Source organism: Leuciscus leuciscus, assembly GCF_965113295.1.
Source record: "Leuciscus leuciscus genome assembly, chromosome: 3".
NCBI classification, from domain to species: Eukaryota; Metazoa; Chordata; class Actinopteri; order Cypriniformes; family Leuciscidae; genus Leuciscus; species Leuciscus leuciscus.
The window spans coordinates 57,637,101-57,650,594 of NC_138727.1; the positions used below are offsets into that span (position 1 = coordinate 57,637,101).

At 42.7% G+C, this 13,494-nt stretch overlaps 1 protein-coding gene across 15 annotated transcripts in view; it reads right to left on the minus strand.

The window, feature by feature from the left end:
- Positions 1-13,494, minus strand: part of LOC309493639 (cell adhesion molecule CEACAM5-like) — a 76,629-nt gene that overhangs the window by 13,929 nt on the left and 49,206 nt on the right. The window lies entirely within an intron of this gene.

Sequence of the window (13,494 nt, forward strand, 5' to 3'; positions counted from 1 at the left end):
GGAGATCACAGGTTTCACTGGAGGATCTACAGATGTCAGGTAAAAGTATTTATCAGAGACGGCTGGTGGAAAATGTTCTAGGAAAGGCTGCAGTTGCTTATTATTGGACAATTTCAGCAAACATTTTTCACTGTTTAATGCTCAAAGTTAAAGAAAAAGTTTAAGCAAAAAAGTAGGAAAAACTATTAAGACTAGAATTTGAGAGTCTTGAAACATTTGAAATACAGACAAATGTTTTACCAAGTTCTAGATTAAGATATTATTTTAAAAAATATTTAAAAATAAGATTTTTTTTTTTACTTTTCCTAATTTACAATGAATGTATATAGTGCAACTGCAAAAACTGAGAGGAAAAAAATACATGTTACATTTGTTTAGAGATTTTTTATATATAACTACAATTTTGATGCTACTACTTTTCCTCGCTCCTCCGTCCTCCAGCCTGTGACCCAGAAACTGATCAAACTCAGCATCTTGAAGGACATCTCAATTCTTTCTATTCCCTTCACATGTCACAATCATTTTTATTTATGCTTTACCTTTGCAGTTTAAATTAATTATATATCATACATATATCAACAGGGCATCTTGCTTTATCTTTATTATGTATGAATTTCTTAAATAACCAAACTTTAACAACACAGCTGTTGACGCTTTGAAGTGACGCTCCAGTGATCAAGAATATTCCAATATATAAATAGGGCGCATCTCATTTCTTATTTGTGTATCCTCGTTTCCTTTCCTCGTGTCTCAGTTCCACCCCCTATAGGATTCAAGGGAAGGTTGCAAGGATAGAAAATTATTTGTTATTTAACAAATCAGTGACCACTGGATTGTGGCAATGGGACGTAACTTCTCCCATGTAGCGTCTGAACCAATCGGACACACACAAGTTATTAATTTATTTAATGAATAATCCAGCAAACTCACTGTGAAACTCTCCCCAAAAACTAACATCCCAAATGAAGCTAACACACTGGCAGGACGGTGTCTTGTTACAGGACACACAGAGAGTTTTACGATCCAAAGGAATAAATAATAATAATAATAATACATTTTATTTAGAGGCGCCTTTCATGGCACTCAAGGACACCTTACAAAATTCATAAAAAAGACATTAAACAATCAAACCAGTACAGCAAAAACATTAAATCACATAAAAGCCTGCCTAAACAGATACGTTTTAAGACGAGATTTAAAAACTGAGAGACTAGAACTGTTGCGAACTTCTACTGGAAGAGAGTTCCATAAATGGGGAGCAGCATAGCCAAAAGCTCGTGAACCCATAGAAGTTGTCCGAGTGCGTGGCAGAACAAGTGAAAGTGCAGAAGCAGATCTTAGAGTGCGGGAAGGAGTATGTATATGAAGAAGATCTTGAAGATATGAAGGAGCCAAGTTATTAAGTGCTTTGTAAGTTAAAAGTAAAATTTTAAAATTCACACGGAATTTAACTGGAAGCCAATGCAACATCTGTAAAACAGGAGAAATGTGTTCAAAGGTGGAAGTTTTGGTAATGACTCGAGCTGCAGCGTTTTGTACCAACTGTAATTTATGAAGAGATTTGGAGGGAAGCCCATAAAACAAAGCATTACAATAGTCTATTCTTGATGTTACAAGAGCATGCACAAGCGTAGCAGTACTCTTGAGTGAAAGGACCGGGCGCAGACGATTTATATTGCGAATATGGAAGAATGCAGAACGGGTAACTCTATTAATGTGAGATTCAAAAGACAGAGTTGTGTCAAAAATGACACCCAAACTTTTGACCTGATTCGACAGAGGAACAGAACAGTTATCTATTTCCACAGAAGAGATATTCGACTTACTTAATGTATTTTTTGAACCAACAAGAAGAATTTCTGTTTTACTGCTGTTCAATTTTAGAAAATTACTTGAAAACCAATTTTTTAATTCACTTAAGCACTCACCAAGAGCAGAAGAGGGAAACTTTGAAGAAGGTTTAGAAGACAGGTAAAGTTGGGTGTCGTCGGCATAACAATGAAAATGGATATCATATTTCCTAAAAATGCTGCCAATAGGTAAAAGATAAATAATAAACAGAAGAGGTCCTAAAACAGAGCCCTGGGGAACACCAGTGACAACATAAGTGGGTTTTGATTTAAACTGTTTAAGTTGTACAAATTGAATGCGATCTGTGAGATAAGAACGAAACCAGCTTAAAGCCATACCAGTAATTCCAATAGATTCCAGCCTGCTCAGAAGTATGGGATGTGAAATGGTGTCAAACGCTGCACTAAGGTCAAGTAGTACAAGTATTGATAGAAGACCAGCATCAGCCGCTAGTAATAGATCATTAGAAATCTTTACAAGTGCAGTTTCAACACTGTGGAAAGCACGAAACCCTGATTGTAACTGCTCATATAAACTATTGCAAGAGAGATGTTCGCGAAGCTGAAGAGCAACAATTTTTTCCAGAATTTTTGACAAAAACGGCAGATTTGAAATAGGTCGAAAATTAGCAAAATTCTTTGTGTCAGTCCCAGGTTTCTTAAGAATAGGTGTTATAACAGCAGTTTTAAGTGCAGTAGGGACAGTACCAGTAAGAAGTGATGTATGCATAATATCAGTGATTAAAGAGGAAAGAAATGATAAACCAGCTTGAACCAAGTGAGTCGGTAATGGATCCAGTTGACATGTGACAGATTTAGATTTTTGTACAATGGAACAAATGTCCCCAACTGTTGGAATTTTAAAAGCAGAAAATGAAAATAAGGGAGATGGCGCAAAGCTAGAATGAGTTTTGTTCCGATCAGGGTTTGGTGAAACCAATTGCTGGTGGATGTGTTCAATTTTCTTATTAAAAAAGAGCATAAATGCTTCACACAATTCTGTGGAGTTTATATGCCAGTTAGAACATTCAGGTGGCTTTAAAATAGTGTTAACCACAGAGAATAGAGATTTTTGGTTTCCTACACCAGATCCAATTAAACCTGCATAATAATCTGATTTCGCTGTGGAAAGTGCAGTCTTATAAACTTGCATGTGATCAGCATACAAATCTTTATGAACTACAAGTCCAGTCTTGGAATACAATCGTTCTAAACGACGCCCCTTGACTTTTAGCAGGCGAAGATCCGATGTAAACCAGGGTGCAGAGTTGACAAACGAAACATTCCTGGTTTTCAGTGGGGCACAAGTGTCAAGGATCATTTGAAGATTGTCATTGTATTGCTTGATTAAATCATCAAGATTCCCAGAATGGTCTTTGTAGGGAAGTGTGGACAAACATTCCCCAAGAATTGAGGGATCAATGTTCTTAATATTACGAAATGTGATTGTACGACTCAGATTAGGCTTAAACACAGATAAAGAGACATTGAAAGACACCAGCAAGTGGTCTGACAATGATAAGTCAGAAGTAGTGCAATTTCCAGGAAACACCCCTGAACAGCAGACCAAATCAAGAGTATGACCTTTTGAATGAGTTGGGACATTGATAAATTGCTGTAGTCCAAAACTATCTAGGCATGATAAAAACTCTCTAGAACATGAATTTTCAGTATTATCCACATGGATATTAAAATCACCAACCAAAACCACGTTTGGAGACAATGAACAAAGAGAAGTTAAAAATGTTGAAAATTCCTGTTGGAATACAGAATTGGCCTTCGGAGGCCTGTATACAATAGCTATGATAGTTGGTATGAATCCATTGATTTGCAAAGCAACAGATTCAAAGGAAGTATAATCAGTTTCAGGAAGAGTTGTAACTTTCCATTTTTCCTTATATAGTACTGCAAGCCCCCCGCCCCGACCAACAGTGCGTGATTTACAGATAAAAGTATATCCAGGAGGAACAGAATGATTCAAATGGTAAAAGTCATTACTTTTTTGCCAAGTCTCAGTAAGACAAAGAAAGTCGAACTTACGATCAAGCAGCAGATCATTCACGAAAGGACCTTTATTAGAGATTGATCGAATATTCCATAGTCCAAATGAAAGATCGTTCTTACCGTTGATAGAGGTGATCGTCTTTGTTGGCTTGACTAAGACACTGTGATCGATAGTCCGAACATGTTTCCTTGGAGGACGAGGTTTCTTAGACCAAATGGAAGAAATTCCACTTGGAGAGACAACCTTAAAACTCCGGCGAGATCCACGATGAACATATTTACGGCGTGGTGTAAAAGCAATATCCTGATGTAGGTTTAAAGCAGACGGAGGCTCGCCAAAGTGCACGCGTAGCTGCAACAATTCCGCTGCCGAGTAGTGATAAAGCGGATACACAGGATGGAAGATTGAGCAGAGGACAATCCACACAATTGAAATCCAGATAGACAGTTTGACGATCATCATTGCCGCAGCTGAAGGAGGATAGAAGAGAAGTCCGGCAGCCTCGAACCAAATTGACAGGTGAGCAGGAATCCAGCAGTGCCGGCAACAGTCTCAGGTAGCAGGTGAATCTCAGTGAATCTCGGTGAATCCAAAATCGTGTACAGACGTACAAAAAAATTGTATGCAGTCCAGGCAGGTGAATAAAACACAGTGAACTAAAAAGGTAATCTAAAAACTAGAAACGTTAAAAACGTTCAATCGTTCAAAGTTCCTCAGAGCAGCGGCTGCTAACAGCGCCAGCGTTCGCTCCACCGGAAATGACAAATGTGGCCGCATGTGCAACAGAGAGACAATGGGGAGACAGAAACGATCTTCCATGCAGACTTTGCTACATTAATCAGAGACGAACTGATCTAGAAATGAACATGCATCCCAGAAACTGTGTGAATGATTGTGATGTTTTGTGTACTATTTTGTATACACCATAGTATGTATTTTATTATACAACCAACGGTCAATGTAACCTTACCTGTATCATGTCTCCTATCTAATTAATCCTCATTTAATGATTCACGCTTTGATGTACATCACCTACTCTTAGAATGCAGTGTGGATTTGTTATATCTATCTGAGTATTAATGAACAGAAAAGAGGTAAGGCAGATTTGAGATAGCGTCATAAATCTTCCCCACAAGAGGAAACTCCCGCCAGACAGTTCACCCTTCTCATTGGTCCAGCAAACCCAGAGAGGGGTGGCCATTCTCAGGCTTTATTAGAGACAGACCACAGTGACCGCCTCTCTCTCTTAGCTCGTCTCATCCGGCTACAACACTGCTTCTGCTGATACTGGGGGGAACCCTTTCCCCCACTGGGGCCCCGGAGCACCGCCTGCCATGTTTTCGTACTACCAAAGGGAGACAGAAGGCTGTGTCTCCAATCCAGCAAACTGCAACTTTACCATCACTGAATGGACAACGATCAATTCCAGGCCTTCTCGGCACTTCAGGATGCCGTGCCGTTGAGGCATGCCCTCAGCAGGCCAGGTCCGCAGGCTTCGACTCACAACAGCCATGTGCTTGTTGAAACCACAATGCAAGCTCATCATCATCTTCTCCATCAGGCAGAGAAGAAAACAATGGCAACTTGCACCATGACTTTTGGCACTCACGGACTCATCAACAAACTCAATTTTCAACCACTTCAAGAACTGTTCGTGCACACAAACTATGCAAGTATCAATTTAATGAGGTGCTCTGAAAATGATCAGCTGATGGTTATTTTCATACTGAAATAGATCTTTTCCATTGTTCTATTTCCTGTTTCCGGTTCCACATCACTCACCCCTTTACCTATGCATGTGTGGATGGATGAATGTATTTATGTTTGTTTGTTTGTTTAGTTTAGTTATGTTTGTGACTTAGTTCATAAAACTTGTGCACAATTATGTATTTGGTTTCTGATTCTCTGCTTGCATACAAAGTCCCTTTTATGATCTTGATATTGTTACATGCTCTAAGTGCTGTACATGCTAAGGAATAATTCTTTTTCAGTGACCATGAAAGATAAACTTTTCTTAGAAAAAATGAATAATCAAAGAGTTCGTTGGAACTGATTAATTGATTGTAATATTAATTTGCCTCATCTCAAAGTTAATCTAATTAACTCACCCAAATATTAATAATTAATCATAATTGGTAATTATGGATTATTATAAAAATGTCCCCTTTGAGCTAATATTGTTACAGTTTGGTGGAGAATGCGGGCATCGTATTAAACATTGTATGCAAGCAGACAGTAATCAATCATGTTGTCCCATAAGTTTTATTAACATTGTCTACATGCACGTACAAGTTTCTGATAAAATCAGCAAAACTATAGCTTGAATATGCCTTCCTACGAACGGCAGAAAGTTTCTCAATGCTATAAGGCATGTTTAAATCGTACGATAAGAAACTTCAGATTTTAGCGAAGCAATTCTAATTTCAGTTTTAAATCGAGCGTAAGCCTTCTCTGACGAAGAAATCTCAGATTAGCTGCGCGTATAAATGGTACCAGAACTTTAAATCGTACGATAAGAAATTCCTGATATTAGCGAAGCAATCCTAATTTCAGTTCTAAATCGAACGTAAGCCTTCTCTGACGAACAAATCTCAGATTAGCCGCATGTATAGATGGTACCAGAACAAATTAATCTGATCATTGGGCGAAGAAATCCCAATTTTCAGCATTTTTGAAGGTGATTGAGCGATGCTCCTCAATCACCGATCAAGGCCTTATTATTATTCGTTACGTCATTGTATTCATTGAAATTGAACGCTGCTCCGTTCAATTTGTGTTGTTGGTTGGCATGGGTCTCTTAGCAACACATGACACCGGGAAGTGCGGGCAGGCACTTTGACAATCTGATAACAGCACAAAACCTCACAGACCCTTGTGTAAAGCTTGCTCCCGAGCAACCCTACACACATACAAGTTAAAGCCCTTTACCTCGACGGATAGCTTTTAGCGCCGGCTAAAACTTAGACATGTGTGAATGTAAAGTGTAACCTTCAAACTAAAGACTATAGACTTTGGGCCTTGGCCCTTGAAACAAAGGGATAGTGATTTGAACACGGGTAACGAGAATCAAAGCTGCTCGATGCTTTGAATCAAAGCGTCACAAATTATTCTTCCTTTTATCAAATGCATCATTAAATGTGTACGAATCTATAAAAGTGATACAAGATCACATAGAGATCAAATACACACTGGTTCACGAACCGTTGAAATTTAGAATAATTTCGAAACAGCTATGACGCGCAACGAAGCCCGTTTACTGAAATCCCGTGACTTTAGCAGTCTGATACACGATCAGAATCACTGATTTGAGACAAATGATTCACACTGGTTTCAGAGCTTCACGAAGCATGTCTCGTAGGCGGTTTAAACTACTCTGTCCTCTCTCTCTCTCTGTCTCTCTCTCTCTCTCGACCCCCTCCCTTTTGGTTTCACTTTTAGTTGAAACCCAGATACCTTGGTTTTTATTTGTGTTTCATTTATTTCGACATAAGTCTACCCCTATTTTATTTTGTGTATTCACACCTGTTGAGCCTGAATATTCCAATTCAGTTAAGTTGAATTTAATTAAATTTGGAATTTAATTAAATCAATTTGCTTATTCAATTTCCCTTTTAGTTACCAGGGCTATGAGGACACTCCCTGTTTACTCTTTATTTTGATTTTATTTCAGTTTATTTACTTACTTTGTTTCAGCCTGAATTTCCATATTCAGCTAAATAAAGTTTAACTAAATTTGAAATTTAACTAAATCAATTGTTTCCCTTTCCTTTATTTTATTTTTTAGCTATAAGGACATTCTACCTTTACTTATACCTTATCTTAGTTATTTACTATCAACATCTTCCCTCTCTCTATAGGATTACAGTAGCTCTAGCAACTGTTGTTTCCGTAACTACCCAGGTCATTAGTATCCTAATTCCTGTCTGTGCTTTACCCCTCCTCACTCCTTAGCACCAAGCTATAAGTACATAAAGTACGGTAGACAGAACGGGAGACACTTCCCGCTGTTCTTCTTCTTTTGACCTTGATGTTTGATGTGTCCCTGCTAGCTTAGTCTAACAGCAGCTTAACCTATATGTGACACCTGTTTACCTATGTCTCCTAGCTAAACTTAAATAGGTAAAACACTCCTTCCTTCCCTTTCCTTTATTCTTTCTATTATTTCTATTTTGGTTTTGCTCTATTTGTTAGTCTCGTAGTATAACGTGAAAAGAACCATCAGTTTTTGAGTAATAGTTTTATGACATGTAAAAGTCCAGTCATCAGTCAACGCTGCTTAAAGCACGTCAACTAAGATACTCAAAACCCCTTTTGTTGTGTGTACTCACCAACACTAAATTGAATGGCCCACATAGCTGTTCTCCCACAGAGCTTACCACCTCTGTTGGAACTTGCATTTGCCTTTGCCACTCCTCTCTTGTGTTCCCACAAGTATGCCAGTAGGCCTCAGACATCCAGCCCTGCCACCCACCAGGACCACCTGGAGACCCGGCAGAGCAGCGTCCTCGACATCCTTTAGCCTGAAGCAGACAACGACCTGCCGAGGCAGAGAAGGGAACCGTTAGACGACAACGAAAGCGGACGTTGGACACCCAGCCTGAGCCACCAAGAGCTGACCAGCATCATCTTCTCCTTGGCCACGCTCCCGCAGGCCTCAAACAGGAGGTAAATGAACTAACGCTGCCAGCCACAGAATTCCAAGAGAGACGCTAAAGCCATCAGTGTCCAGCCAGAGCTGAAGTCTAAACACTGACTCAGCAATGCTGTAACATCATAGACAAACACAAGGGGGGTCCTGAACAGAACTGAAACAGTCCAACCACCTGCAAATGGACCCCACAAGAAGATGTATCCTGCTAAACTTGCATTCAGCAGGGAAACCTCCCCCAGCCAAGCACAGAGTTACCAAGGGGGAAAACAAACCCCTCTGCTTAACACGTCAACGGACGGTTTCCTGGAAGCTTCTGAAGCCGCAGAAGGAAAAGGATTGATTCAGACGAATCCTGAAACAACACGTGTAGTGACAACTCAATAGAGATGATTGGAGGGGAGGGGTGGAGAGGGGGTGAATGGGAAAGCACGTGGCTTACATTAACTGTTGAATTTGTAGAAAGGTTATGAGGGGATTCCAGGTTTCTTTAAAGGCAGATATATTGTTCTTTTTATGAGCTATGGTTTCTTCTGTCAAAATGAATTCTGTGATTAGGTTAGTCCAATGGGTAAAATGGCAAGATGATTTTGATTTCCAGTTTTGAAAGATAATTTTTTTTGCGATTGCTAGAGAAACAAGAACTGGGGTTCTCTTACGAGAGGTCTCTCGTACTGCGTAAGTATCTTATGCTAGGGGAAAATCCCTTTTCTGCGAGATATTGAAGCCAAAAAATTATCCTTAATTTTGTATTATTGTAAAACGCGTTGCGGCAGCATACAGACATAGGGCAAGACGGCTCGTGTGCCTATTGGCTGTCCTGCGGCAACTGCAGCAGCCTATCGAGCGAGGCCTAGCGTGACATCAGACCCAATGAGGGTGCTTCGCGCCCACTGCGTCACGTCCCGCCGAAACGGGTGTGGCTTAGGCGTATAAATCCAGCTCGCAGGCAGCTGAGATCTGATTTTTCATCTCTTCAGCGAAGCACACGCATCGCTGGATCCGGAGAGAAGCCGCGCCGTCTGAGGAAGCACTTGCAGCGGGACGAGTCATCACTGAAGTCGCTGGCCGCGCCGCCTTCAATCGCCTTCCTGCTGCGCTATCCGGCGCCTAAATCCTTTACACTCTCTGCTGTGTGTGTGTTCGCCGCCGCGACACACACTGTCTAAAAGAGCTTGCGTCTTTTTAAAGATGCCTTCCTGCGGCTCGTGCAGAGCCACACTCAGCGACGGGGACCGCCACGTTATCTGCGTTTCCTGCCTGGGTGAGGATCATGCAGCTCTCGCGCTCGCTGACGGCGGCTGCCATCATTGCGAGCTACTGCCTATGGCGACTCTGAGGACTCGCCTGGCATATTCCGCTGTAGTGCCGTGCCGTAAAAAGCGCCGTGCTCAGCGGGTCCCGGAACCTTCCCCCACCCGTCAAAGCTCGCCGGTTCGCCCGCCAGCTTCACCGGCTTCATCAGTGTCTCTTCCTGACGGACAGCGGCCGCCGTCTGCCGCCGCTTCCGTCGACGACGCTGATGAGAAAGCCGCGTTGGGGGAGGATGATTCCTGCTCTCTCCTGGCATCGGGCAGTGAGGATTGGGCGAGCTCTGTGGATCTCGCGCCCTCTGTCCGCGCATCGCCAGGCAAAAGAGCTAGCATCGAGTCAGAGCTGATGCGCGTACTCGCACAGGCCGCGGCGAGCCTCGGCCTCGAGTGGTCTACGCCTGAACAGCCTGCTCACAACCGGCTGGATGGATATTTTCTTCCTGGGGAGCGCACTTCGCCTGCATCCAGACCAGCGCCCTTTCTTCCTGAGTTACATGAAGAAGTCGCTAAGTCTTGGAACGCCCCCTTCTCAGCTAGAATGCGCTCTTCTGTTTCGCTAGCATTCTCCGCTGTTGACGATGCTAAAAACAGAGGTTACCATTCGCTGCCGCCGGTGGAAGAAGCGATAGCAGCCCACCTATGCCCGCCCTCCACTGGATGGCGCGCTAAGCTGGCGCTGCCTTCAAAAGCTTGCCGCATGACATCAACCCTGCTCGGTCGCGCTTTCTCCGCCGCTGGGCAGGCTGCGTCAGCGCTGCATACTATGGCCACACTGCAAATTTTCCAGGCCGATCTCCTCCGAAAGCTGGACGAGAAAGGACCAGATGCAATTTGCGTGCCAGACTTGAGAAGTGCTACGGACCTCGCTCTCCGCGCTACTAAGTCTGCTGCACAGGCCATAGGACGGAGCATGGCCTCTCTCACTGTGACCAGTGGTTTGAAGTAACGAATTACAAATACTCACGTTACTGTAATTAAGTAGTTTTTTTCAGAAATTGTACTTTTTTGAGTAGTTTACATTTTTTGTAATTTTACTTTTACTTGAGTACATTTTAAGTGATGTAAAATGTATTAATTGTAGTGCACAGTGTTTATTATAAGGGGGTAGAATCCGCAGCTCAGTACTCACTACTAACTACTCATGAGTACTTTTAAATAAGCTACTTTTTTACGCTTACTCAAGTAGTTTTTTTGGACAAGTACTTTTTACTCTACTCACACTACATTTTTTGGAATGTAATGGTACTTTTACTTGAGTACGTTTTTCAGTACTCTTTCCACCACTGACTGTGACTGAGAGACACCTGTGGCTAACGCACTCTGAGATGTCAGAGTCTGAGCACGCCGCGTTCCTCGACGCTCCGCTTTCTCCTGCTGGCCTCTTCGGAACTTCCGTCAAAGATTTCGCGGAAAGATTCGCAGAGGTACAGAAAGCGTCACAGGCTATGAAGCACTTCCTGCCGAAGCGCTCCAGTTCTGCAGCAGGCCGTGCGAAACCGTCTGCTCAGAGCTCACAGCCTCAGCCTCCGCCCACCGCCGCCACTTCGCAGCGCCGACAGGCCCGAAGCGCGAGACCGCGCTCTCGCTCATCTGGCCGCCGCCCTGCCCCGCGTGGGCCGCGGCCCAGGATTGCGTTAAAAAGCCCGAGGCCCCGAAGTCGTCCTAGCACGCCTAGGGAAACGACGGTGTCCAAGTCCCAGCCGCGACCAAAACTCATCGCTCGTTCAGTTCCAAGAAATGTAACTGTTCCAGTGTATTTTGCAGTCAACAAACCGGTTCCACTGCCCGCTTGCCTGCACACAAATGCCGTTTTCACGGCTACCCAGATAAATCCCACAAAGAGTGTATTTTCTGGTGTCCCGGCCACGGCCGATGGTGTTATGAGTGTAGACAAAATGCCCACTGCCCAGTGCCCATTCCTACACACAAGCACAGCCCGTCACACAGGGCTCGCGCACATAAAATCGACCCAGTTCGATTGTGCATTAAACGTAGCAGATGTGCCCACTGCCCAGTGCCCACAATCACTATGTTCTGCATGTCTCGAGGTTTCTGTAAAAACGAAACCAACGTGCATTCGAACAGAGTGCTTGCAAAGGGACAGTTCAGAATGCTCACGACCAGAAAAATCCTCGCGCAGATTCACCGAGGAGATTGGTTTGTGTCAATAGATCTGAAAGACGCGTATTTTCAAATACAGATTGCGTCACGTCACAGGCGATATTTGAGACTCGCCTTCGAGGACCAGGCATATCAGTACACAGTCCTACCGTTCGGCTTGTCCCTAGCACCCCGTACATTTACGATGTGCATGGACGCAGCGCTCGCACCCCTCAGACTACAGGGCATGCGAGTATTGAACTACTTGGACGATTGGCTGATTCTAGCTCAATCTCACTCGGTGCTCATAGAGCTGTAGCAACAATGACATCTGCTTTTCACATTAAGTGAATCGTGTGATGTCGAACACATCTTCTTTGTCCAAACAGCACTGGTTAATAATTCCCCACGGAATAATTCACCAGCGCCGGGGTGTCTGTCGCCCCCCCCAGTTCAGCGTGGACTCCCTGTGACTTTTACAGCCTCATGACACACACACACATACACACACACACACACACACACAAACATCCGTTGTGTTTAACTTAACATTCTTTTAAATGTGTGTAACTCAGACTTGTCTCTGAACTTCCTGTATGCATGTGTGATTAATGTTGTTTTGATCATATAGTTATGATCTTCGAGTGTTTGGATCTGAAATGTATTTTTGAAGAATGTTCTCCCAGTAGAATCGCATTCCGTAACCCGAGCTCATTGGCAGGTAATAAAATTTGACCACAGAGCTATCCAGCCCTATGCATGAGATAACAGGATCGCAACATTCCAACACACACACATACAAACACACTCTGGACTGTGAAACAGAAACCCCCTACAGAAAAGGACTTTTACCCATAAAGTCACTCTTAAAGGTACTAAATATATAAATTTGTGTGTTAAGAGGTGTGTGTAAACCATAGGAAAGCATATGTCCTATTTGTGACATTAATAGAACTGCTATTGCCTATACAAATGCATAATAATGTATCTTTGCATGGCTACAACGCCTAGATTCTATTTTTGATATCTCTGTAATCCTCTCCAGCTAACGAAGTTGAATTCCGATAGCAGAATTCAGTGATGCGCATTGTTTTATAACAGGGTTTTTCCTGCATAGAGAATTATGAGGCGGCCGCCCCCGTCAAATTTCGGGCCGCCTCCGTCTCTCGACAAAAACTCAAGACGGAATCACATGATTAGATACCTCTTTTCCACCGACACGATTCCGCAGCGGGTTCACGGCCGGGTTCCATTCCATTCTCAAACCGTTCTGCGCATTTCGACTGCATCAGAATAAGCACGAGCCCGGCCCTGGCCCGAGACGCTCAAGCAATTTTGAAAACCTATGCATTATCATAAAGTGCTATTTTGATTAATGTTTATGGGAGGTGGAACAGATGCAATAATTCCTGTTCACAGATGTTTAATTCCTGTCTTGCGCACAGCTCTATTAATTAAAACAAGAAGTTTTAATTCCTGTTTTTATTGTAAACCATATATAATGTGTAATTGGAGACCAGTTTTATGAAATAAGAAAACAGATGATAATCCCTGTTCTCCTTCTTTAAACCGTCTCAT